The 27,277-nt window shown below is 38.4% G+C and overlaps 1 long non-coding RNA gene across 2 annotated transcripts in view; it reads right to left on the bottom strand.

Annotated features, from left to right (window-relative positions):
* LOC125275436 overlaps nt 1–27,022 on the bottom strand; it is a 69,422-nt gene extending 42,400 nt beyond the window's left edge. Inside the window, exons 1-6 of one of the 2 annotated variants that reach the window (XR_007186451.1) lie at nt 26,425–27,022; nt 25,939–26,020; nt 25,703–25,744; nt 25,423–25,556; nt 20,275–20,345; nt 12,985–13,135 (exon numbers count right to left, since the gene is read on the bottom strand). This is a non-coding gene — a long non-coding RNA (uncharacterized LOC125275436). The remainder of the gene's footprint in view (nt 1–12,984; nt 13,136–20,274; nt 20,346–25,422; nt 25,557–25,702; nt 25,745–25,938; nt 26,021–26,424) is intronic. The other variant, XR_007186450.1, reaches the window with a different exon arrangement.
* Nucleotides 27,023–27,277: the final 255 nt, after the last annotated feature.

Raw genomic sequence — 27,277 nt, 5'->3', positions numbered from 1 at the left:
TGTTTCCAGAACACTCCCACCCCTGTCAGTCATTGGTCAACAAACCGATTGTCCCGCCCTCAAACTCACACCATTGGGCCAGTGTTGCTATGTCAGGCTGGTCAAGCTTTTTAAACAAACATAATGTTTTGATTTTCACTTAAAAAAATGCCACGGATCACCATTAAGTTTTGCATTTTATACTTCAACATTACCATTTATATAAAATAATTGTATGTTTTAATTTAGTATTATATTACCTCAAAAGAATATTTATTCAAAGGTGTGTAAAATTTCATTTTTCTCATATGCATTCTCTCAACATGGCAATGTGTCCTAGACTTATTCCCACCCCCCTTCTCTTTTACAAGGAACAGAAGCAGACTTTGTCACTGCTTAGATAAATGGTCGCAAAAAAAGAAGTAGAAAAAACCTGAGTAATTTGAGTCTTTTGTAATACACTTGACAATCATGCTGGAATCTTTTACCCCAGAAATGCTAATTACTCACAGCGGGAAACAGTTATGGAGAAGGGCGCAGGAGTTTAATGTATTCCAGTGTTGCCGTAAAGTCGACAAAGCGGAGCATTTGCGTGCTTCTCCTTTGCCCAAATACCTTAAGCCAAATGCTGAAGGATTATTGTTAATGGGAGAACCTTTAATGAGCCAAGAGTGACTTTATGAAGGTGAACTGAACCTACGGCTATATAACGACCATCATTGCACTAGAGTTTTTACACGCTTGTCTTCAGCGGATTAAATGCTCCCTAAATGACGTACATTAAATTGCAAAGCTGAAGTTTATAAAACAAACATGACGGTCTAACTTCTTAAAAAAATTTTTTCTCATTCCTGGTAGGTTCTGAGTTAAGGGATAAGAAATGTAGCCTATAAATAGAAAATCTGTCAAAGAAACATTAGCTTATTAGCCTACCGCAAAACTTTATAATTTAAGGTAGCCTACTCATTAAGTGCTCATACTGGAACTGGCGACAATATACAGCTAAAGTTTTTCTACACATAGGGGATCAAATTAATCTATAATAATCAAGTAAACCTGTATTGAAACATTTCACTGGATATTATTTTTGTAATGAGTGACATGACATTCCATCAAACGAGTTAGCAGGGTCAGTTACTAAGGCTGCCAGCAGATGGCGCGCTACGGTAAGCAGAGGCCCTGGAGCGGCTTCTTTCTGAGAGCTGGAGGTAGTTTCAGACAACACTGCCTCCAGAAATTTCTTTTCAGAGAGGTCAGCAATCGCTGTGCAATTTTCAGGTTTTTTTTTTTTAAATATCCCTTTACAGTTTCCATTTATTGCACTGCATGAAATTAGCTGATTATTCATACGTTTGGTAATGAAAAGAAATGGTCGGATAGCGATAACAGTTTATCGTCACTTCTAAAGGTGCTTTTTTTCCATGTCATTTTACCCATCCATTGCCATCTCATCCCTCTTATTTGCCTGAAATCTCGCGGTCTCATGCTCGCTATGTCCCCATTTCCCCATCTACCCGCACTTCTCCGCAACGGCGAACGGAGGAATCCAGCACGAGCTCCGGCGTGTCAGATCGGCTCAGCGTCAGCGTGTCAGGACCCAGCTCACTGGCAGTGTCAGTCAGACATGGGTTTAACAGACATGGATCATAGACGGCCCTGCCAGCTAGAGAAGACCGCGAGTTCCAGCGCTCAGGGCTCGGGGAGTAGATACCGTTACAGGGGCATATGTTCTTTGGCAGCCCAGTCAACTCAGACACTCGCCCTCTCTCTTGTTGACTCAGCCAGCTGGTGGTGGAAGAGATGGGCAGCCGGCTGATTAGAATGACAGGCATCTCGCTCTCTGAAAGGCAGACTGAGAGGCCAGGGCCTCACACGCACACAAACACACACGCATGGACTCAAATAAAACTAGAGCGAGCAAAAGGGGGAGACAGAGAGGATGAGAGAAAGAAAGGGACAGAGGGGCAGAGGCCTAACACATAGCAGAAGCTACACAAATACAGAGCTTAACAGCGGGTCAGCGGAGCGGACAAAGAACAAGGAGAGAGACAAAGTCCTCAAAAGCCCCTTCTCATCAAGATTCAACTTGACGGCTCTTGAAGACACTGAAATTCCCGTATTTGGTACATTGCAAGTTCTCCAGATGCAAAGTTCAATTCACAACAAAACCTACACGTCCTGCAATGTACTGTCAGCAAATATGGCACAATAAATTTATATCACTAAGTAAGTAAGCCATTTGTGTCAACTAAAAGCTGGCCCGTTCTGCTGTCGCTCTGATAATAGGCGCTGTAATTGATCCCACATTGGGTTATTGATGTCTGGATCAATTAGCCTTAAACTGGCTATGTTCGAGGTATTCATTTTAGGAAACAATCTGCCTTTATAATACTGCACATTAATCATTAGTAAATGCCACTTAACACAAGGTTAATTACACTCTTAACGACTCTCATAACCATTTTGAAGCTGAGAGCTCTTGTATGTGTAATTTGCTCGTCATAATCTCAAGCATAGTACATTTTAAGTGGCTGATTGATGGACAGGAAATAGAATCTGCCCATCGTTTTAAAAGATAATAGAACACCTTATACAAGGAGGTCAGACGGCAGGTAAAAGAAGGAGTTCACGCTCACGCTGAAATGGACGTTTTCAGGTTTCAATTTTTAAAATGTCACGGTTAAAATTGAAGCCAGGGAACTTTTTTGTCAGTCATTCCCAAACTTGCAGTCATGGAAAACCTGAACATGTCAGGTAAATTTTCCAGGCCTGGAAAAGTCATGGAAATTTCTATAGTTAATATACAGTTTTCTAGTTATACTCTGTTAAAAGTTTTTCATTTTTATTTCATGACTAGAAGCAATAGAATTAATTATTATTCTGAGCTGGCTCTTTTCAATGAATCGACTAAATCGGTTCATATATGATTCATTATAAAAAAATATATTTTCCTATAATCACAAATGACTAATGGAAAACCTGGAAAGGCCAAGAAATTATCAACAATTGTCTTTTTACAGGCCTGTATAAAAATCCATAGTAAATATTTTTTTTTTTCTAATTATGCTCTAAAATATTTAACTGGCTAGATCTATTGAGTGTAAAACTTGCAGAAATGTTTTACTTGTGAGCGAATCACTCTTCTGAGACAGTTTTTCCCCAATGAATCAACCAAACTGGTAAACAAATCAGCCTGAATGATTCAATATGAATTAAATATGATGTCAATGATGACATTTCAGTCAAAAACTGACTTCAATTCATCAAATTTCATCAAATACTGAGTGACCAAACTGTAAAGTTGATAATACAAAGAAAAAAAGAAAACACCAATATAAGTAGTTAAAATTCTGAATAATAATTTAAATAATGATGATTCTTTCGCCAAGTTCATTAACTATTGGCTGTTCACGGTTGCCAAGCAACATAGCAACTTGGCACATTAATAAAGAATGCGCAGCACAGAGTCACAGGTGCGACTCGTCCAATCAGAACCAAAATTATTTGTAACATGTAACAGACTCCATAGCAGACCTCGCATTTACTTCTGTTTTAGTAAGGTCACAGAATGCGCACGTCCGACTCGTAATCCTAAGATTTATTCACCCTGCTCATTGACTGCGGCATTGTTTCAGCTCGGTCCAACTTCTGCAGGCTTCAGATGAAAACTATCGATTTAAAGTCAGCTTACTGTGGATTTCATTTGTTTGGAAGAGCGAGAGCTGTTAATGCATGGTAATATCACCATAAACAGGAAACGCTACCTATCCCTACACGTCGTAAACACGTTTCACTACTGTTCCGGGGACTCTAATGGCAGTGGAGAGTTAATCTGAGAAATATGTCCATGAATCAAAAGCAGATTGATCGGCTCCTTCATTCGAGCAACATATTACAAGGGCACGTCGAGTCGGTGTACGTTTCAGTTCCAGATTAACTACCTTTTTAAAAGGTGGAACCGCGGTCCATCTCTCCAGGGTAAACTCGAAGAATGGCAAAAGGACAAATGAATTCGAGTAACCTTGATATTCTGCCGGATTCACGAAAAAATACGCTTACATTCCTAGCATTTATCCCTCAGCGCACCCACCCACCCCCTCGCTCTCTTTCACGCACACACATACACACGTTCACAAGCACGATTCTGGCCCGCGTTCGCACCTTGCACGTTTTCATTATGCGAGGCTAAGTGGGCGGCACGCTAGTCCTCCCCCTCACGCTCGCTGCCATCTTTATATGATATTTTGGGTAATAATCACTGCTATCAGGCCATCCTCTCTCTCTTTGTTTCATTTCCTGTTCATCGGCAGGCACGCCGCCTCTCTCCGCTCATCCCTCTTCTCAGCTTTGTGTAGCGCAGGGCCTTTACAATAGAGAGGCGAGGCAGAGGAGGCGTGCGGTTGGCACAGCGTGTCATTAACTCTTTACTGTTGCTGGAGAGCCAGACAGCAATCTGACTTACTGCACACGATTACACCAGGCCCCTCTCCGCAGCCTAACAGTATTTATTAACATGTCCCTCCCTGTCACCTATCAACAGGTACTTAAAGTCCTTTCACCTCGTGGAGCACTTAGCTGTGAGAGGAACACCTGTGTTAATGTGTCACTCCCAAGCTATTTCTGTGAGTTAAAAGGCAGCTATTGTGCCGAATGATAGCGCACGACCCATCTGTAACAATGGAGAAAAGCAGGTGTACGAGCCCTTGCTATGATAGACTAACAAAACTAGTTAAAGAAATAATAGATAATTGTTTCATTTACTGGATTTCAATGGTGTTGTGAAATGCAAGGCTATCAAGTGAAACTTTGGGCTATGAAGTGCCACTCTTGAGGGCCAAATGCAAAATCGTTGTGAATATTATTATTATTGTGATATATGTAAGGGATAATGTAAAGTCATAAAACCACCATGGAGAGGCTTATTTTGCAATAACGACTAATATTATTACAAATAAATCAATAAATGGACTTTTAGTAACACTTTACAATAAGGTCTCATTATGGATAACATGAACTAACAATGAGTGATATATTTTTACAGTACTTGTTAATGTTACATAATAAAAATGTTCATATTCGTGTTAGTTTACAGTGCATTAAAAAATGTTAACATTACATTTTTTAACTTTAAAATGTGTTAAATGTTGAGAGTGAGAGTAGATAAGATTGATAAATGCTATAGAAATATTGGTATCACTTTATTTTAGTGTCATTGTTACATATGTTACATGTAGTTACTATAGTAATAACAGTAAATTATGCATAATTAGATGCAGCTAACCCTAATTCTAACCCTATAGTAAGTACATGTAGTTACTTAATATTACTCAGTACTTAAATGTATAAATACAGTGTAACAAAGACACCTTCAAATAAAGTGGATTACACTATATTTTAAGGTGTCACTGTTACAGTGTAATTATAAATTTAAATACTGAGTAATATTAATTAACAACATGAACTTACTATAGGGTTAGGGTAGGATATAGTTATATAGTTGCATGTAATTATGCATAATTTACTGTTATTACTATGGTAAGTACATGTAAAATATGTAACAATGACACTAAAATAAAGTGTTACCATAAAGTGTAACCAATGTATTTAACTCATGTTAACAATTCTTATTATAAAGTATTACCATTTTTTGTTATGTGAGAATTACAGGAAAGAATTTGGTTGCCTGGCACAAATTCAAATATACAGTTAAACTATCATTATTCAAAACACATGACTAGAATGCTGCGATCGACCAATCAGAATCAAGTATTCCAGAGGTGAAAGTCAGTCATCAGCACTAATATTTATGATAATTTGCATTCAAACTGTAAAAAGGTCATGGAGAGTATCTTTCTCTATTTAATAATAAATGTGTTTATTCATTTATTCTGAATAAATAAGAAGAGCATTGTACTGCTGGGTCATTATCTGATGATTTTTTAATTACCAGTGCTGGAAAATGTCAATAGGTCTAAAACAAGAAGAAATATTTCAAATGTACTTAGGGAATGTATGAGATTCGTTTTGAAATATTTCAGCTGGTCCCACATAGTTTGCCATTTTCACCTTCTTGAGCTTGTCAAGATTGCCAACTTAAAACAAATTACTAAACAAACCATGTGGAAGGGAGAAATCTGACAGACAGGAATTTATTTCCTCTCTAGGAACATTTTGATTTAGACATTTTACCACACTCAAGATGTGCTTTTGAAGACAGACATTCAAACACAAACAGATGGATGTACTGTGGGGTCCAAGAGTCTGAGACCACTAGTGAAAATGCTTTAAAACTTAAAAAAGAAAAAAAAAAGACTTCTCTCATAATAATAGAATAACACAAGATTTTTTGTGGTTTATAAAATACTAACAATTTTCAAATTTTGGTCCCACTTTATATTAAGTGGCCTTAATACAATGTACTTATTGGGTTCATATTGAATTGCAAAGCACTTTTGCTGCTATTGAGGTGGGATACGGGTAAGGTTAGGGACAGGTTTGGTGGTATGGGTTGGTTTAGGGGTAGGGGTAAGGTGTAAGGGATGGTTAAACAGTGTAATTATAAATGTAATTACAGAAATTAATTACAGATGTAATTACATGCAGGTGTTTTTAAAATATAAGTACAATGTAAAAACATGTATGTACACAATAAGTGCATTGTATCAAATTATTAATTTAAATGTAAGTACATAGTAGTTAAGGCCACTTAATATAAAGTGGGACCCACATTTTTAATTTCCAGGTAATGTTTTAATTCTCTGAAAAACACCATGGCTCAACCTACTGTTTGTTTGAGAATCACTCCAATCCATCACAGCAACATTAGCATAACCAATGATGTGAATTTGGGGCAAGACCATCTGTTTGTCCACCCAATGGAAGACAGAAGGGAGCGTTCAGGAAACATGTCTGAAAATGTCATTATTTTTCCTATTTCATTTGGTGACAGTAATGGCACAAAAAAAATTGACATTTAAAATTATTTTAATGCTGGATTTTCAATGTGGTCTCAGACTTTTGGATCCCATTATATTTACTGTCTGAAACTGAAGTATAGTATTTCAAATCTGAATAAAATAAATAAATCAAACCCTGAAATTATTCTAAAGATTCTCTTTCTTCAGGCTGCGAGAGAAAGAAAAGAGCTTCGTTCAGTCATGATACGCACTATATAATACATAAACACTTAAAATGAAGGGTGAAAAGTGAACGAGGCATATTGTGAACAATAAAACACCCTGCCTGCAGACCATAGGTGAATATACATGTCTTGAGAACAAAAAAGCAAAAGATTTTGGTGTGAACACCAACACCATATTTTGGCATTCTACATGTGTGAATTGTCTGTCCTATCTCCTAGTCTCGAGGGACAACAGGACAGGTGGCCATCATAACCGAAACAGATGCTGAAGAGAAGCAGTGCTGATGAGATTGTCTGGCTACTGAGAGAAAAGGAAAGTGGAGATGAAGTCAGCACTTTTGTTCTACTTCATACGCGGTCAAGGCCGCCATGTTGAGGCACGTGTAAACCCTCGCTCCCCTGTGACAAAACGAGAAAAATAGCTCTCGGCGAAATGCACGTTTCTTTTTTCCCCTCTTGGAAGAAGGGATTTGGTTTTTGTCTGTTTAACATATGAGGGTGTTTCTCTAGCATAAAAGGCTGTTTCTGAGAGGAGTTATGAGAGGAGGCAACACTGAATAGATCGTTTGCACCATAAAATGTCTCCTTTGTTTGAATGGAAGGCTAACAACAATGCAAAGCACAACAGAACAAAGTGAGGTATTTTCTCCGTCTGATGAGGAGAGGGATTGTACTGCAAAAAAAAAAGATTTCTATAGCAACGCAGGATTCAGAACCTTAAAGTCTTATTTTCCAGCATACAGCAGAACTTGATTACACAATGAAAGGTGCTAATTTAAGAGATGAATTTACATGCTAACAATCCTTCCATTCAACAATCGCGATTCAGATGATCTATATCTCATTTGAGCTAGGCATCTGAATGGCATGAAACAAAAGAGATACACAATAGTGTATGATGTCGCATAGACTAATGGGATTTATTTTCAAAAGAACAAAAAGCACAGGGCCACTCGTTTCAGCATACCATCATATATGGAAATAAAGAAAAGGGGACGGACTACAATATGAAATCGCATTAGGCCTGTAGTGATTATTTACATTGTGATTATTTTAGATAACTGTGACCTTTGTATTCGAATTGTATATTTCCATCCAAAATATGGGAATTTTAAGCAAACATAAAATTAAACCCACATTTTATACACGTCAATGTAAACAGCTCCAGATTCACTTTTTTTTTTTTTACATTCACATATCTCCAAATATCTTTGGATGTCACAAAAAAAGCAAAAGATCTGAAGATTTGAAAAAAAAATATTATCGACAACTTTTCCTTAAAGAAGCACAATGACGACTCAAAGGTCTAACCGGACTGACTTAAAATGTGTGAAAGTTAATATATTAGAACAGAGATAAATTATTTATTTACTCATTTATGCATAATATTGATTAAAAATGTAAACATCACTTTCAATAGAATAATTTATCATTATTACTATATAAATTTATTATAATTTATCTATTTAAAAATGATTTGATTACTTACTGTGAAATGACTAAATGTAAAACATAAATATTACTTTAATATTCAGGTCAGCAAACCAAAAAAAGCTAACAAAAACTTACATAACTAAAGTTACATAACTTTAATATTTCATGAAATGTTTCATATTCTACACTGTGCAATATTTGTGTTTACATCAACTTTTTGGCTCAGCATTTTCACTGGCCACAATTTTAAAATCGATACCATAGGAAAAACTGCCATATAGATATTTTTAATATATCTCATAATTTGGCACTGCTGTCACTTTTAAGGTCATTGCACACTGAGTCCGAAATTCGCATGCGTGAACTTTCGCACGTTAAAAAATAAATTCGACCTCACGTTATGTCAATCACGTTTGCACACTGCCTCCGAAACTTTCGTCCGTCAAAAAAATATTCGGATCAGGTTCGATTTTCTGCATTTTTCGCATCCGTGGCACGCATTTTGAGAGACGTTTTGACAATTCAGAGCCACTGTACGCGAACGCTAAAATCCAGAATGCCATATGACAAGTTGATCCACATCTTCTACATCACAAAACAGCAGCACTGAATGACAAACAACGTGAAGAATACAAAGAGACCGAATATAAAGACAGATTGTGCCAGTAGTAAAGCATCAAACAGAGCCACTGACATCCTGAAGTAAACTTTGAAAAGCTCGGGATAATCCCGCAGCTCCTTGATGAGGTGAAATCTCCTTTCTCTCTATGCAATCTCGGGATTGAATGGACCCAATATTTCCTCTTTCTTTTTCTCTTTTTAAGAAGAGAGGAGACAACTAATCGTGCTCACTGGTTAAAGACTTCATTTTGTATTGTTTTGCGATTTGTTTTGCGATTTTTTCGCAACGCATTCATTAATACGCATCGGACTCAGTGTGCAAGGTCTCTGTGCGTGACGAATTTTTAGGATTGCGAATACGAAAAAACACATGTGAAAATTTCGGACTCAGTGTGCAAAGGCCTTAAGACCTGACACACGGATCCATTATACTGTTACACATGCATTTTCTTTCTCAGCTGTTTTATGCTCACTTAAAATATAACTGACCGTGTTCACATGAATCCGCGCCAATCCGGCTGGCATTTTAACATTATATTGTGTGTATTTGACCATTTAAGCGCAATAAGCAGAGAAAAATAACTCAATTTATTACTGAGAGGCGACTTTATGTACACGCACTTTAGGTATGAGCACAAATCCTGCGGGAATGAGTAAATTAGGTGCAATACGTACAATCCCACGCCGAAATTCAAGCCCTGTAAATGCCAACAATATTCACCTGGAGCAAATTAAATGAGGGGAGGTGGGTTTGTGTGTTGTAAACTCGCTGTCGAAGAGATGAGAAAGCGAGAAAGCGCATATCTATTATGCGGAAAATGAGTATTGGAAGCATTTCAGATATTTCATTATCAATATGTATAGAAAAATCTATATTTTTTTTGACAACACTACATTTCACTTAGTTTATTTCATTATTTCAGATGCCTTTTTAAAAGACTACAATTGAAAAATGTATATATTATATAAATTCAACCCCAACCCAAAGTGGCTAGTAGGAGTGACTGCGTTACACACCACTTCTGGAATCCACCTGCATTTGGTGAGTTGGCAGGTGTTAATGTGAAGCCTTGTATATAATATGTACATTTTATTAATGTTTCCAGTGTGACTAAATGATTTTTTCCAGTGTGTGTATTAAGCTTACACATTACAGACAATTTTTGTACGACAATTAAACGCTGGCCAAATTTTCACAATCGCGTGAGCCCCCCTAGTAAAAATTGAAACGTACGCCGATTTGAGAGTGCTTTGATTTCTCCTGCATTGTTTTCTATCAGCATACACTGTTGTTGTGCAGCTTTGCTGGGGTGTAGTCTGTGCTGATGAATTAGGAGAGCTGTAGGCTGGCGTTGGAAAGGAATGCAGCAGAGGTGATGAATATTAGTGTCTTCTCTGGTGTTAAGTTTGAATTAATCATCTCACGGCTGGTGAGCAGAGCCACAGTCCAGCGGCTTTACCACTACGGTCCCACAAAGAGAATGTATTGCATCAGTCCAGCATGCTACACTGCACCCCTAAATGTTTGCTTCCCTCCTTTCCTTTTTCGGACAAAAGGAAAGAAACAGCGAAGAATACAGGGGTCGAGAGACACAGAGGGCCACACAAGAGGAATAGCTTGGAGACGCTCTTTGCAGTTTATCATCTCGCTCCGCTTTCAGAGGATTGTTAGAGGGGAAACTGAGATCAGGAGCCTTCTAGCCATGAATGTCCAATTTGGAGACCGCTGCTTGTACGTACTGATGACTACAAAATACTAGCAGCTGTTCTCACACCATTTCCTCCCTATTGGCTTTTTCCCGCTCACGCTGCTCTTCCCTGTTTCTCTCTCTCCCCTCCAGCACTCTGCGGTGATAGATAGACATATGTCTGCGACACCAAAGTGCCTATCTGGCCCTGGTGTGTCAGCTCACCTTTATCAAAGCATGCACAGGTATATCCAGCTGCCATGGCTCATTACACCACCGCAGCGTGCCTGAAATGTTTGAGCTGCTTCTGTCGCACCCCTCCCTCTACATTCCCCCCCCCCCCAACCCATCACCCCTGCGCTCTACTAACTTTGTAGCGCCCGAGCTAAAGGAGACAATTGAACGAAGGCCATTAGACAGCGGCGGCGGAAAAACGGGCGCGGGTGAGTGATGGATGTTAGCACAGCCGCTCCAGCTGAGGGCAGGTGATCGGCGCTAACGAGGGAGCCATCAGGCCCGCTTCTGACAGATGGGGACGGGGCGGCTAATATTGGCAGGCGATTGACAGCGAGCGCGGTGATTAGCGTCGCTTAAAGCCCCCGCTACCTCGCACAAACCTGCCCCTCCTGCATGGAGACTGACCGCTGGATGACACCGGCTGATTGTATTGACTGAGGGACAAAAGGGCAGATGGTATGGAGTTTTCTCTGGGAAAATTGGCACTGGTTTACATACACGCTTGTGCATTTTTTTTTATTATTTTTTTAAAATCTCTAAAAGTATTAGTAAAAGTTTTTGTTTTAAAAATCAAGTTTTTAGATTGCAAAAAATTAAATTTAATTTTTTTTTATTAATAATTCTTTCAATTGGCTATTAGAAAACATCATTGTTAACCAGGCTGTCATACAAAGAAATTATAAACATGAGCAAAAAGCAAGAGAGAAACAACAAAATATTAATAACTGATTATGTATTAGTCAATGTAATATATATTCATGTTATATATATCATTTTTTTATTATTATTATTATTTGCATAGTAAAATAAAACTTGTAGATTTTTGGCAAAATAATTTTGTCAGAAAAATACCTTAACCCAGTTTAGTGTTTTGTTCTTAACTGATATTTAAAATATGTAAAATATTTTCCTCATATTTTGATGGTTTAATCAAACCTGTAGGGTAATAAAAAACACCCTCCAGACATCGCTTTTGGCCACTTCTGTATATAAAAAAGTAATATATAATCATGTTACATCACAAATTCTGTCAACAATCCAACAATGTCAACTACCCAAATATTGATTTATGTAAAGACTGCAAACTTTTTCTAAATTCCTTCTCCAAATGTGTTCAAAACTCACTTTTCCCTATCTTTCCCATGTATTTCTGCAGTCCATCCTTTACCCTCATGTGCTAGGCTACCGAAACTCCTTTACTCATCCGATTATCCATCCATCCATCATCCACTCTCCAAAATTGTATCAAAACAATGAGGCAATAATGATCTAAGCCCTCTGCTAGTGTGGTGGACCCACTACAATGAGACTGGCGCTAACGTTCATGGCCTGCGGACACGCAGATCTATAATAAATCCTTCAGCGCTAGTGTGCTGTTCCGTAGGAGCTGGTTCACCTTGTTAGGAGCTAACAAACAGCCTTGGGCCTCCTGGTTAGCTGCACAACTCCATTAGTCATCTGATGAAGAGCCCATGTCTGATACCAGCACAACAGCAAGGCAACCATTCCATCTTTACTTGTGAGAGAAGGCTTCAGTTATGGCCCTGCTAAAGCACTTTTCTATGGTAGCATTTCAAACGTACTGTATAAATACATTGCAGGTGTTAACAACTCCAATTAATGCTAAAATCCAAAAACATCAATCAATTTATCTTTTCACTAGAATATAAAAACATAAATGAAGCTGTATTTCCAGTCCTTTCTACAAACAAAACTACACGAGTTTTTTTGGACATGGTAGTAGTATGTTGCAACTTCACTCAGAAAGACAGTATGCAAGGCTGAGTTTTATTGAACTGAAACTCTGGCGCTATTCTGTTGGTCAGTGAATCAGTCTAAACTATTTTAGCTCTGATCTGTGGTGCCTCATAATGAGGCAGATACCTTATTCCAGTCGTATTTGTCTCTTTTAGTATGGGGCCGATAGGATGACATTGACTTGGAAACGGCCTCTGAAAATGCCAGACATGGAGCCATTTTGGGTTCGGATCAATGGAGTAATCTGGTGCCTTGGAGACTGTGAACTTCCTCTTGCCTGTATGGGTCAAAGGGGAGGACAAACAGACAAACATTACATTTTACAACCTACATTTATTTACCCTCTATACATTTTACATACACTTATGAGGGAACTTCCGTTGTGTGTAGACATCATAATTTCCAATTAAACTCAGTTCAAACTGAATGTTATCGTGGAAATGAGGAAGGAAAAGTAATTTTTGCATTGGCTACTAGAAATGTTTTATGTGTTATTTGGTGAGAACTGTTCGTGTTGTTTTAAAGGTAGGACCTACAGGATCTGATACTGGATAAATGTAGTTTTATTTTTTCTTATAATGTGTTATTAAAGCAATACGCAATAAAAGGACATATTACAATCATTTTACCATAGGTAAGTGCTTAAACCTCCCTTGAAGGGTTAATTCACTTTCAAATGAAAATTACCCCAAGCTTTACTCATCCTCAAGCCATCCTAGGTGTATATGACTTTCTTCTTTCTGATGAACACAATCAGAGAAATATTAATAAATAACCTGACGCATCCAAGCTTTATAATGACAGTGAGTGGGATCAATGAGTATGAGCTGAATAAAGTGTCTCCATCCACATCCATCCATCATAAACATATTCCCCACGGCTCCGGGGGATTAATAAAGGCCTTCTGAATTGAAACGACACAGTTCAAAACGCTTATGCTACGTCCTACGCCTTCCTTATTCAACTTGTGGAAAAAGCTTAACTGACGTGACACCAGTTTACACTTTCTTCGAAACATGATTATGGAAGGTAGTCTGGCGGAAGCTAGATATTTTACTTCATAACTTGTTAAATATGGATATTTTTCTTTCACAAACGCATCGCTTCAGAAGGCCTTTATTAACCCCCCCGGAGCTGTGTGGAGTATGCTTATTATGGATATGGATGGAGACACTTTCTTCAGCTCATACTCGTTGATCCTGCTCACTAACATTATAAAGCTTGGATGCGTCAGGATATTAATTAATATTTCTCAGATTGTGTTCATCAGAAAGAAGAAAGTCATATACACCTAGGATGGCTTGAGGGTGAGTAAAGCTTGGGGTAATTTTCATTTGAAAGTGAACTAATCCTTTAACAATTATAAAAATAATAAATATTTATTCCACCAAGTAATATAGTACTTTAGACAAACAATGCAACTTTATGCATTTAAAAAAAGGACTTGTTGAGAACATTTAAACTGAGTTCTCAAAAATAATTGATTTTTTCCCCCCAATTTGACTTTGTATGATCACTAAATGCAAGATGCCCCAAAAAATCTTGAAGGCAATTATAGATTTCTTGTTAATAAAATCTTCAATTAATAAGTACATTTTAGTCTATCCTATTCTTATATATGTAATTTTATATGACACTTATACATTACTTTGAAGCAAAGTTACACAATGAATGCTTTTTTGCACATAAAACAGCAAACTTGTTCAATATAAGAAATGTGTTTAAGAAATGTGTTTGACTAGCTGGGACAACATTTGGGGGATGTTTTTTGTTGTTGTTGTTGTTGAGGATTTTGAAGTAATTTAAATTTTTTTTGTATCTGTGGCTGCTTGCATTAGCTAAATGAAGTCGTTTAAACAGTGTAATCTGTGGTCGCAGTTATGCGTTTATCTGCATTTTATAGCGGTTTAACACAACTAATCCAATAAGAATAAAGAAAAATATCAGTTTTATAATAATGTTTTGTTTATAAAGATGTAATTTAATTACAGATGATCATTTAACACGTGCTTTTTGACCAAAGCATCTTACTAACTGTGCATATGTTAAGCAACAGTCACCCCACTTATTTGTTTTAGAAGAAATACATCTGCGGAGACTGGCTTTAATTAAAATATTGTGTATTTAATCATGTTACATGAAATGTTGATGATCATCTATTGCTCAGCTGTGTTTATAGAAACATTCTGTGGGTGGAGACTAAAAGGGCTTTGAGTTTTAGCTTCACCTCTTTTTCTCTCAAGGCTTTAATTGGGATGTGTGCAGGCTGACACTCAAATGCTGCGTGGGTGATTTGAGGCGAAGAGTATGATATCACCTTCCCACAAACACACACTAAGACACAGAGCAAGAGAGTGTGTAGAAGGCTGCAGGCGCTCCAATGGACAGTGAGTCTCATAAATCCAGCTGTGTGTGATTTGTGCTAAAGCATTGTTATGAAACTCGGTTCGTGGAAATAGAGGACAGCGTAGAAAAAAAGGGAGGGGAAAAACGACACAGAAATCAAAGATATCCATCAAATTAACACATCAATGGCTTGATTGTAATCTCCCCGGCACTGCACCGCAAACACTTGCTCTGCCACCGACGGGCACAGAGCTGTGATTTATCAATGCAAAGCTAATAGCATCAATATGAATCTAACTAAAAATCAATATTTCATTACTAAATTGTTGGAGGGAATGAAGAGGGATGAGAGGGGTGGGATGGTTCTCCTGGGTGAGAGCATCTGGAGTTCACTGTGACACGATGAGTGATGCGTGACTCTAAGGGCGCTGGGAGAGGACACACGGAGGACAGCAGGCCGGAGTCGTACCACAGCCACGGTGCTGTGTCTCAGGCCTTTGCTTCTTTTTCTCATGTATTTTTAAACAGCCGTAAAAGCACATACTTCTTTTTTACTGCATTGACCCTCATTTTAACAAAAATGAAAAGTCATAATTACATATATATATTTATACTACGGGGTTGTTGAACGCTCAAATCTGATTGGTTGACCAACGTTCTAAGGTGTGCAATTATTTTCAGGGAAACACACGACTGAAGTAGCTCTAGGCAGGCCTTGACCGCACTGCAGTTACATATCACTTCGCCAAATGATTTCAGTTATTTCAATAGGTCCTACAGCAGCAAAAGAAACAAAACCCACAACGACACTGACCAAGCAAATAAATATAGTAAACAATAGGACGAAAACGACAAATTATTGTCATGGTTTTTGCCACAAAATACATTTTATTGTGTCCTGAAAGGGCATACTCTCTCCATCTCTCTCTCTCTCTCTCTCTCTCGCAAACGTACACACATACTGTATAGTGCGGACACACACTCGCAAAGAAACATTTTGTCAGCGCTGCTCTGATGAATTAATCAGTAAAATAGTTTAGCAACTTACAAAGCTACTTTTCTCACCAGCGAGGTAATGTCTGTGTGGTTCTTGTGGTAGATAAACTTATAGATTCGCTATTAGTAGAGACACTGCTGCCGTGAGAGACGCACAGACTCAGGTAGGCTAATTCATATATGCTCATTCTCTCTCTCTCTCTCAACTGGCTCTGCTATCAAGGCTTAAGCCTCTGTTACTAGTTTTGGGCCTCCGTTTTGTAATTAGCAACATAGGCTTGGGATGAGATGTGTAAGAAATTAGTCCCACACACAAAGAGTGTTTGAAGGACAAAAACCTGTCTTGAAATACAACATCGGAACAGTGTCTTGAGGTGTGGTAACAGTAGTATAAGTGGAATAATTGACTCCGGCCCATTGAATTCTTAGAAAATAATGCACTCCGCTTCGCGTCGTGGCCACATCACCACCTCGGGTGTGCATTATTTTCAAAGAATTGAAAAAAGTCGTCAGTTATTCCTTAAATATATGTGTGTGTGTGTTTATTCGTGTGTGTTTGTGTAGCACGTCCTGATATTGCTGAGTTAGATGCGTTCCTGGGTCAACATATTTTGTTGATCCTGGAACAACATTCTAGTCTGAAAATTTAGTCTTAACCCTATTCCTACCCCTAAACCTAACCCTACCCTTAAGTTATCCCCAAAATCAGAGGGAAATGATAGATGAATAACACTGATGTAGAAGCACCAATTCATGATTTTAAGCCTAAACTTGACATAATCTGTAAACTTGTTCCTCAAATCAGATTGGTTGATTTGAATGTTGTTCCAGGATCAACAAAAATGTTGAAAAAAACATGTTGAACGCGGTCGTGGAGTGTCACCGACGGTTGTGTGACGTCATATATAATATGTATTTATATATCTCAGAGATCACGTTAACTGAAAATTTTCCATCTTTGATGGAATTTGTTTAGCAGTGATAGAAAAATTCTGCAGCCCTTCCGTTATTTTTCTTGCTGACTATAAGTTTATGGTCAACGAATGGCTTTTCTGAGGTATAATGTTAGGTGACATTGTTGGCAACACTGACTGAACTGACGTGATACAGATTTCGGTAAGCTACTGTATCTTTCAACATATTTTTTATTTTCATTCATGTTTATTTCGTTCTGTACAGTAGTAAAGAGGAAAGGATGATCGCATTCACTCACAATCCGTGACGAGTTCAAGATGAAAACTGAAAGTGACACAGCTTGTCTTTGATCAACTTTCTTTTCATAGTATAAATAAATGCAAGCCTATGCTAATTTGCTTATCCTGTAAGTTTGTGAATAAAATGTCTTATCATTAAAATATAAAAATTAAAATGACGGGTAATATTGATTATGATGGATTTTTTTTACGACCCTGTCCATCAAAATGACGGCAAAACGCAAGTCTAACACACACATATATATATATATGTGTGTGTGTGTGTGTGTGTGTGTGTGTTAGACTTGGTGGAGAGTATGCTGGGAAAAAGAGAATGCTCTTGTAATAAAACGAGAATCAACATCGGCTTTTCAGAGATGGCAAGAACTGAGGGATCTAAAATGTTGTGAAAGCGATGCAGAGATAGAAAAAGTAAAAACTTTTTTTTTGTAAAAATGCAGAAAGATTTCTGTTACTAACCACCTTGGTTATGGTATTTACAACTAGCTGCTTATAAAAGAATAGAAGTCTATGCAATGCCCCTATTAAGATAACTAGTAAATGTGTATACCCTACGTTTTAGTCCTCATGAGAAAAACAGCTTATAAATCACACAGAATGATGCTTTTTGAAAACAAAAATGCAGGATGTTTTTCTGTGATGGGTAGGTTTAGGGTTAGGGGATGGAATATACAGTTTGTACAGTGTAAAAATTATTTAAACATGAAAACCCAACATCACATATATGATGCTTACTTTAAAAAAAAAAAAAAAAAAAAAAAAAAAAAAAGGTAAAATATTAAACCTCACTAGTATGAAATGTCTGGTTCTAGCAAATGTGCATTTTCATATGTTTGGGTAGACACTGAAACAGATCACCATATTCAGCAAGATATAAAATTTAAACCATTTTAGTAACACTCTCATAAAACATTCCGGTTGCACTTTATTTTACAGTACGTGCACTTACATGTACTTACAGTGCACTTACCTAAGAAAGTACTGGGTAATATAAGCAACTACATTGGTTAAGGTTAGGTTTAGGGGTAGGTTCAGGGTTAGTACCTAATTAAAACCCAGTTATTGTAATTACTATAAGAAGTACATAGTATATACATGGGGAACAGGACTGTAAAAATAAAGTGCTACCAACATTCCTATTTTGACTTTTATCCTGCACTACCAAAATTTCACTGTGGTGTCATGTTCAACTTTCACTTTATTTTCACTTTAACCAAGGCTAACCATTAAAATGATTATTTTATTTGGAATTTACAAAACAAATCTGCCTTCATCACTTTATGACAAAGTTTATTTACCATTTATCAATAGAGTACCAGAATGTTATTGTCGAGTTGTACATACATTCAAGATTCTGTCTGTACTTTGAGATTCTTTATTTCAGTGTACAACAAACACGAAGATCACACATCCCTTTTCTCTCTTTTTGCTCTAGTCTATACTCACTGATTGCACCTCAGGATTTTTCCCCCTGATATTAAAGCATTTGCAGCCAGTATAGAATTACTCTAGAATCTCCTCTTTAATGTGTTTTGCTGCATGCTTTTTCTTGTCTGTACCGCTGCAACGTGTCAATACAGAAAGATCTGAGACTAGAAGCCCGGCCTTAGAACTCTCCTTTTAATTCAATGCTAACGATCAGACACTCCGATACACGCACGATTAGCCATAGCATATGAAACGGTAGGCAGAAGCCTCTTTGCCCCTCGTTGCTTCCCTATGAACCATAGCAGCATCTATTTTGGCATTTCTCCACTCTTCAAACGCCAAACATTTAGACTATTTACCATTTAAATGATCGCCGTTTTTTATCTAGCAGCCTGTGAGAGTGCTTTCGACATGCACAGATTGACATGCCTATGTTTTTAAAGCCTCGGGGCAAACCCTCTGGAGTTTAAAACCAACAGACTTTCTGCTAGTGCTGAGAAAACAGCATTTGATCTCTGAAGGAGCAGCAGCCACACTAATGATGATATGCAAGCGCTAGCTAACTTTTCACAGGGAGGAAGAAGAGAGAGAGTGGAAGAAGAAGAAGGAGAAAAAAAAACGCAAAGTATGACAACTCCCAAAGGTGAGATCTGTGCCAATGATTTGTTTGCTCTTCCTTCAGGGCTTCAAGAATTCGTTTATTTTTCCTGATATATTTCCATCCTATTAATTCATCTCTTTTTAAGGTCAAGCTTGCACTAATATCTCCAAAATAAATGTCCCAAAAGAGGGATGAATATTGCATTTAGAGAGCGGCGAGTTTTAAGAGACAGCTGTAGGAAGAGGCAGGGACGTGATGTTGAGTTATCCCAGTCGAGATGTTAGCTAGCTAGAGCTGTGATCGGTATTGTATCACACAGGCTACACCAGAGACGAGCCAAACCCCATGCCGACTGCCGTAATTATTAGCTGCAAACGGACTCAGCTTGAGCACTATTAGAGCGGATTAACAAACGTTCCAGCCATAATTATCAAAGGTGCAAAAGCAGGTGTTTAGGAACTGAATTAACGGAGGAGGAACCGCGGCACTGCTGAGAGCACATCAGGAGAGAGCGAGACACATCAAGATGGAGGAGAAGAAGAAGAAGAAGAAAAAAAAACTTCATTAAAAATCTGTAAATTTGTTCCCGGACTTTTTGTCTAATTTTCAGATTGCCGGGACTTGCTCTATTCTCGCCAGTTTTAACACGTGATTAAACAGCACATGGGATGAGGGGATCTGTTGGAAACAAATCATCAGGGGAACGCTTCCGTGTTTCACGGCAGATGTTTGTTCATAGGCGGACTGGAGAAGTGTGGCCGTTTCCCCAAGGACAGGCAGGAAGTTGTGAGGTTTTGGGTGTTAGAAAAAAAGAAAGAAAGATGCTCTTACCGGTGTTTTGTAAACGGATTCATAATTTGCATTTATTTTTCTCGTTCGCTCTCTATCTTTCCATTTCGTCCCTGAGGAAATAACCAGAAAAACAGTTCTAATGACTACAATATGCAGGCTATTACACTTTCTTTTGTAAATTTACAAATCAAATTCCCATCATTGTCAGCAGTGAGGGTGGGGTATCAGACAGTGTTTGAAGTGCAAAAAATTAGGTGTTGTTGCCCCTTGCCCCCTTACACATATGCGCGCTACAGTTCAAAAATGTAGGATTGGTAATATTTTTGGATCACAGAGGGTCCATTTATTTGATCAGAAAGTATCATAAAAACAATAACATTGTGAAATATTATTCCAATTTAAAATAACTCTTTTCTATTTGAATGTAGTTTAAAATGTAATTTATTCCTTTGATGGCAAAGCTGAATTTACTCCAGTCTTCAGTGTCACATGATCCTTCAGAAAACATTCTAAATGCTGATTTGGTGCTCAAGAAACAGTTCATATTATCATCAATGTTGAAAACAGGTATGCTGCTTGATATTTTTGTGGAAACCATATATATTTTAGAAATTTCAAAATTACATTTATATGAAATATAAATAATTATAATTGTCTGTCATTTTTGATCAATTTAAAGGCACAATATGTACGATTTTTAGATTAAAATATCCAAAAACCACTAGAACAATGTTATATATTTTATTGACATACATATTGTACTTACATCATCCCAAATGTTTCAAACAATGTTTAAATCCAGAGAAATCCGGAATTTTAACCAGGACATGGACCGTGTCATTTCGTTGTCAATGACGTCATACCCGTGTTACCCTTGATTTCCAGTTATACTTTCATAGAAACCATGGAAACACCAAAGATGCTTTAATATATTATGTGTTTTATTAGACAGGTGAGCAACTGTTTGGATATATTTATTGACTGAAAACTATTAATAGTTATATAGCTCAACACGGTTAGTCTTATTGTTTGAATCATTTTTTTTCTTGATTTACCATGATTTTTACCATGCCTCAGAGACACTATTTTGTCAAGTGGCTAACATAGCATAATCAGAAAGAGCTTTTTCCATCATACAATATATTTTTAAAGTAACTGTATGTCATTTAGCAACGCAAGTCATCCAATTTTTATTAAAATGACATTCTAATACCAATCTGGATTACTGCAAAGTGCAACAAGTCTCTTATACCAGCCACCAAGGGAACGCACAGAGTAACGTTGTAACTTTCAACACACTCAAATGTATTTAGTATGATTGTTTTAACCATGTAAAACAATGCTGCTTTACCTCACATATGCAACAAAAAGAGGGGAAGCAGCCTATAAGCAGGAAGCAGCATAAAATCTCTGCTGGACTCTCGTGGTTCTCGGCCTGCCCTTCATACCACAGTACCGTTAATAAAACTTTAATACATTAGCTCATCCATTAACATGATTTCTGCCTGAGTCTGTCTGATTGCTTTCCATCGGTTGTGGAGGTGGAGACGACAACTCCCATGATTCCACGCTCATTCAAGGCATCGTCAAGCTACGCCTTTGTTTTGAGTAAGCGACCTCTAGTGGCAAAAATTACATATTGTGCCTTTAAAGGGATAGTTCACCCAAAAATGAAAATTTGATGTTTATCTGCTTACCCCCAGAGCATCCAAGATGTAGGTGACTTTGTTTCTTCAACTGAGCACAAATGCTGATTTTTAACTCCAACCGCTGCCGTCTGTCAGTCTTATAATAAGAGTGGACGGGAACTCGAACGATAAGAGTCTAAAACACTTCCATAGACAAGTCCAAATTAAACCCTGCAGCTCGTGACGACACATTGATGTCCTAAGACACGAAACGATCGGTTTGTGTGAGAAACCGAACAGTATTTATATCATTTTTTACCTCTAAAACACCACTATGTCCAACTCCGTTCTTCCCTCGCTTAGTGAGGCCTGATCGCGCTCTGACAGCGGCAGTGATGTCTCGCGCATATACTTCAATGAGTGCTAGACATCACTGCCGCTGTCAGAGCGCGATCAGACCTTACGAATCGAGTGCTGAATGTAGTTGGACATAGTGGTGTATTAGAGGTAAAAAATGATAAAAATACTGTTCGGTTTCTCACACAAACCGATCGTTTCGTGTCTTAAGACATCAATGTGTCGTCACGAGTTGCAGGGTTTAATTTGGACTTGTCTATGGAAGTGTTTTAGACTCTTATCGTTCGAGTTCCCATCCACTCTTATTATAAGACTGACAGACAGCAACGGTTGGAGTTAAAAATCAGCATTTGTGTTCAACTGAAGAAACAAAGTCACCTACATCTTGGATGCGCTGGGGGTAAGCAGATAAACATCCAATTTTCATTTTTGGGTGAACTATCCCTTCCGATCGCCTTCCGTATTCTTCAAAAAGCTTACGCTGTATGTCCTACGCCTTCCCTATTCAACTTACGGAAAAAACGGAACTGTCGCCGCGTGCGTTCCATAAGTTGAATAGGGAAGGCTTAGGACATATCTCACATTTTGATCACAAATAGACAAAGGTCAAAGCTGATTAAAGGATTAGTCCACTTTTAAATACACTTTTCCTGATAAATTTACTCACCCCCATGTCATCCAAGATGTTCATGTCTTTCTTTCGTCAGTCGAAAAGAAATGAAGGTTTTTGAGGAAAACATTCCAGGATTTTTCTCCTTACAGTGGATTTCAATGGCTACCAACATATTGAAGGTCAAAATTACAGCTTCAGTGCAGCTTCAAGGGCTTTAAACGATACCAGATGAGTAATAAGGGTCTTATCTAGCGAATCGATCTGTCATTTTCGAAAAAAAATACAACCATTTATGCTTTATAAACAAAATATCGCATTGAACGTACTTTACGCTTCCGCATTCTTCGCTTACGCTGACGCTGAATGTTCCATGCCTTCCCTATTCTACTTATGGAACGAACGCGGCGGCAGTTTCGTTTTTTTCCGTAAGTAGAATAGGGAAGGCGTAGGACATTCAGCATAAGCGTTATGAAGAATGCGGAAGCGAAAAGTACGTTCAAGGCGATATTTTGTTTATAAAGCATAAACGGTTGTATTTTTTTGGAAAATGACCGATCGATTCGCTAGATAAGACCCTTATTACTCATCTGGTATCGTTTAAAGCCCTTGAAGCTGCACTGAAACTGTAATTTTGACCTTCAACCTGTTGGTAGCCATTGAAATCCACTGTAAGGAGAATAATCCTGGAATGTTTTCCTCAAAAACCTTAATTTCTTTTTGACTGACGAAAGAAAGACATGAACATCTTGGATGACAAGGTGAGTAAATTTATCAGGAAAAGTGTGTTTAAAAGTGGACTAATCCTTTAAGGCCCCAATACAACCTCCATCTCAACATTTTTCACTTTTTCCACCTCAAATTTAGGGCCCAATTCTTAAAATATTTATGCTCCGAAGAGACTCAAACATGGCTTTCAAGATAAGATGTTTTTTGGCTTGGAAATAATTAATGAAATCAATTAAAATCTAAAATAGAGAATCTGCAACAACAAAAAAGTGTCAGTCCAGCAACTCACTTCTTAACTCCAACTGCTGTTGCTTCTCTGAAACCTCTTCATTTCAAACAAAGACAGAAGAGAGAACCAACAATTAATGAGAGCTGCCGGTACGCAAGACTCATTCACGACTGGTATCCGTGCAATCAAATGCTACATTTGGCAATAGGCTGTATAAATAACATAAAACAAGTATAAAAACATACCCATAGTCCTTTTAGAGAGCTAAACGAGGGACCTTGACCCCGGGGGCCATCAGGAACACCAGGTCAAAGGAGGCCTTCTGTGCTTATAGCCCTTTCTCTGCCCTCCTTTGGCAGGTAAACAGACAAGGGCCTCACCCACAGACTGTAGGCTCTTTTACATTCACGCTAAGGGAACGGATGCCCTGACGGATGCCAGTTCACGCACCCCGCAATCATGGGCACACCTGCCTGGGCGTAAACACCAAAACGAGGGTCACCGCTGCGAGTCTGATGGGGGTAGGACCCTTGGCTTTACCAAGGCCACAGATCCCAATCTGGCGTATGTATGGACGGCTCTGTCAACAAACGGATCCCCTGTCTTAGCGCAAAAGGAGATGTCGGCTGCTGTCCTCGGTGACTTTAACTGGCATGTAAGAAGCTAAAGGGCATAAAACGCAGAAGACTGGTCCAGCACCCGCACAAGTATGTCCAAACGCCATAACACGCTGTTTCCAAACGGGTCCTGACCTCTAGCTCTGGGGCAAACAGGCCGGGTTGAAGTTATTCATGTCGAGTCTGTGTCTCCTCCACCATCTTCACTTACACATAAGGAGCGGTGGCTTGTTTACCGCTGCCCCGGCCTCGCCTGCCAGGGACCGTTCTAATCACATTACCAATTTTACATTAGCAATTTTACCTCGTACGTCTCACATAATGGCTGACACGTATCGTAGATCTTGATTTCTGCAGGAAGCGCTTAGAGTGAAGCTTAGTCTCCTGAGATCTAACCATTTGTACTTGACCCTTTCGCAGGGCAACATGATATATTTTTTGTATGTTAAACAGCGCTTTTTGAAAGTCACATGTCGACTTACCACGTCTGACCCCTAGGGGCTGCCGTGAGCTGACGTTATAGGTGCATTTGTACAGTTTTATTGGCTTCATAAGCAATGACCAACTGCTAAAACAAACTTTTCAGATGAAGCTACAGATTTGGACCGCTCCCAACGAGAGGACAAACCGATCATTTTTCCTCTTCAGTGCCTTCCAACATCTCGTTCTTATTTTGGCATCGCACGTCCTCCTCTGTGCGGAGTAGAGGAAAGGAGAGGAGAGGAGGTGAGAGAACGAACACAGGAGAGAAACCGACAGAGAGAGGGAGCGTCTCGAAGCACAATCGATCTTTGTTGAACAAACTCCTAGCAGATGGCGCTGTGTGTTGGTGACACATTGCCACCCACACTGCTGACTGACTCACTGTTTGCCACGTTTGTGATAAATCACTAAGCTCGAACGATACTGTACCGTAAACATCATTCGGCTCGACACAAACAAGCTCCGATCTGAACCTTCATTCAATACGTTTGATGCCTAAGTAAATACATATCAATCAAAATCATCTTTCCATACCTGAAAATCTCTCAGGTACATGTATTTGTCTCACAGAGAGGGCCGTCGCTTGAATTCATGGGACCTGGGGCATTACAAAAATTACAAGCGTGGGCTCGGCAGTGTAAAGACACGTTTAGTGGGTCGCTCTCGTCCTATAAGAAATAAAAATAGAAACAAATGAGTCAAATGATGACACGCAGTAAAAGTATAGATCTATAAACATTTTTGTAAATGGCATAGCGCAGATCATTTGTTCTGAAATTAATGAGAAATGTTTGTTCATATTGAAATCACTCACCTTTGAACTTTGACCAAAAGAGATCTGTTCGGAACCTGAAATCTGTAAAAGCAGAGAAGCAGAAAGGTACAATTTCCTCTCTTATTTACACTCATTCTTGTCTAGGAGAAAGAGTTCAGTTTAGATATTAAAGAAATGGGCAGTCACAAATATGATCAAGTTTATATATGTGAAAAACAAATGTACAAAAAAATAAAAAATTCTGGATCACAGAGAAAGCAAAAAATTTTACTGACCATGTTGGGTTCTTGCAGTTACAACAGTTGCTGAGATCATCTCTGAAACTCAAGGAGACACTGGTGTGAAATCTGTAGAAATCTGAGAAGCAGAAAGGCCCAATTATTGCTCTAATATAATCTCATTCTTGTCTAAGAGAAAAAAAAAAAATTAAAAGACATGGGCCTGATCATGTGTATCAACAGTTCGAGATATTGTTGCAATCTCTTCTGAAACTGAGAGAGAATGTGCAAGATTAATGTGATGTTTCTTTGGCGTAAACAGAAAATCTCAATTTAGTCTCCATCTGATTTCATTCTTATCTAGGACAAACAAAAAGTGAAATTAAAGAGATTTCATTTGTGATTTTTTTTCTCTTATGAGTAGTCACAAAGACCATAACGTTCATACTGAACATGTGAATATCATAATTTAACAAAAACATTTTGCAAAAAAACCCATACAATTTAACCTGAGTTATAGTGTAAGCTGTAAACTATACTAACCATGGCATGTTCCATCAGTCCCAACTTTAATTGTCCTTTTGTACAAAACTTGATCAACAACATGTTGTCACGACTGTATAAAATACAGTACATGTTTAGGGAGGAGAATTTGGGCTGGAGCTGAATGAACAGACTATTCCACAGAGACAGGAAATCTTCAGTGGCTCTATCTCTGATGAGTATCAGCTATTAGCTGCTTTTGGCTGGATATTCTCCTGGGCTCTGCTTCTGCTGAGCGCTGGGCTGCACTGCTCTCTCCTTATCATGCCTGTCCACCTGTCACACTTGGCCCTTCTGTCCACTCCCTGCTGCGTTAACTGTTAAACACACACTCACACACACATTACTCACTCATCTAATCAATCACTTGAACACACGAGCATTTTGCATGTATGAAAAAACGCACACATGGTGGCAGACACACAGTCTACCCACCGAACTGTGTCATGTGCCCCCTTAAATTAGTGAGCCAAGTGGATCTTGAATGTGACTTATATCTAATAAATTATATATATATATATATATATATATATATATATATATATATATATGGGGCTGCATGAGTGCTGCTGGTGTCGGGGAGCTGCATTTCATTGATGGCATCATGAATTCACAGATGTACTGCTCTATATTAAAAGAGAAGATGCTACCATCACTCCGTGCCCTTGGTCGTCATGCACTTTTCCAACATGACAATGATCCTAAACACACATCTAAGGCCACTGTTGGATTTCTGAAGAAGAACAGGGTGAAAGTGATTCAGTGGCTCCTGATCTGAACCCAATCGAACACCTATGGGGAATTCTGAAGAGACAAGTTGAGCATCACCCTTTATCCAGCATCCAGTCTATAG

This window comes from Megalobrama amblycephala, linkage group LG9 (genome assembly GCF_018812025.1).
Source record: "Megalobrama amblycephala isolate DHTTF-2021 linkage group LG9, ASM1881202v1, whole genome shotgun sequence".
Lineage (NCBI taxonomy): Eukaryota > Metazoa > Chordata > Actinopteri > Cypriniformes > Xenocyprididae > Megalobrama > Megalobrama amblycephala.
This window is presented reverse-complemented; position numbering and strand designations above follow the sequence as displayed.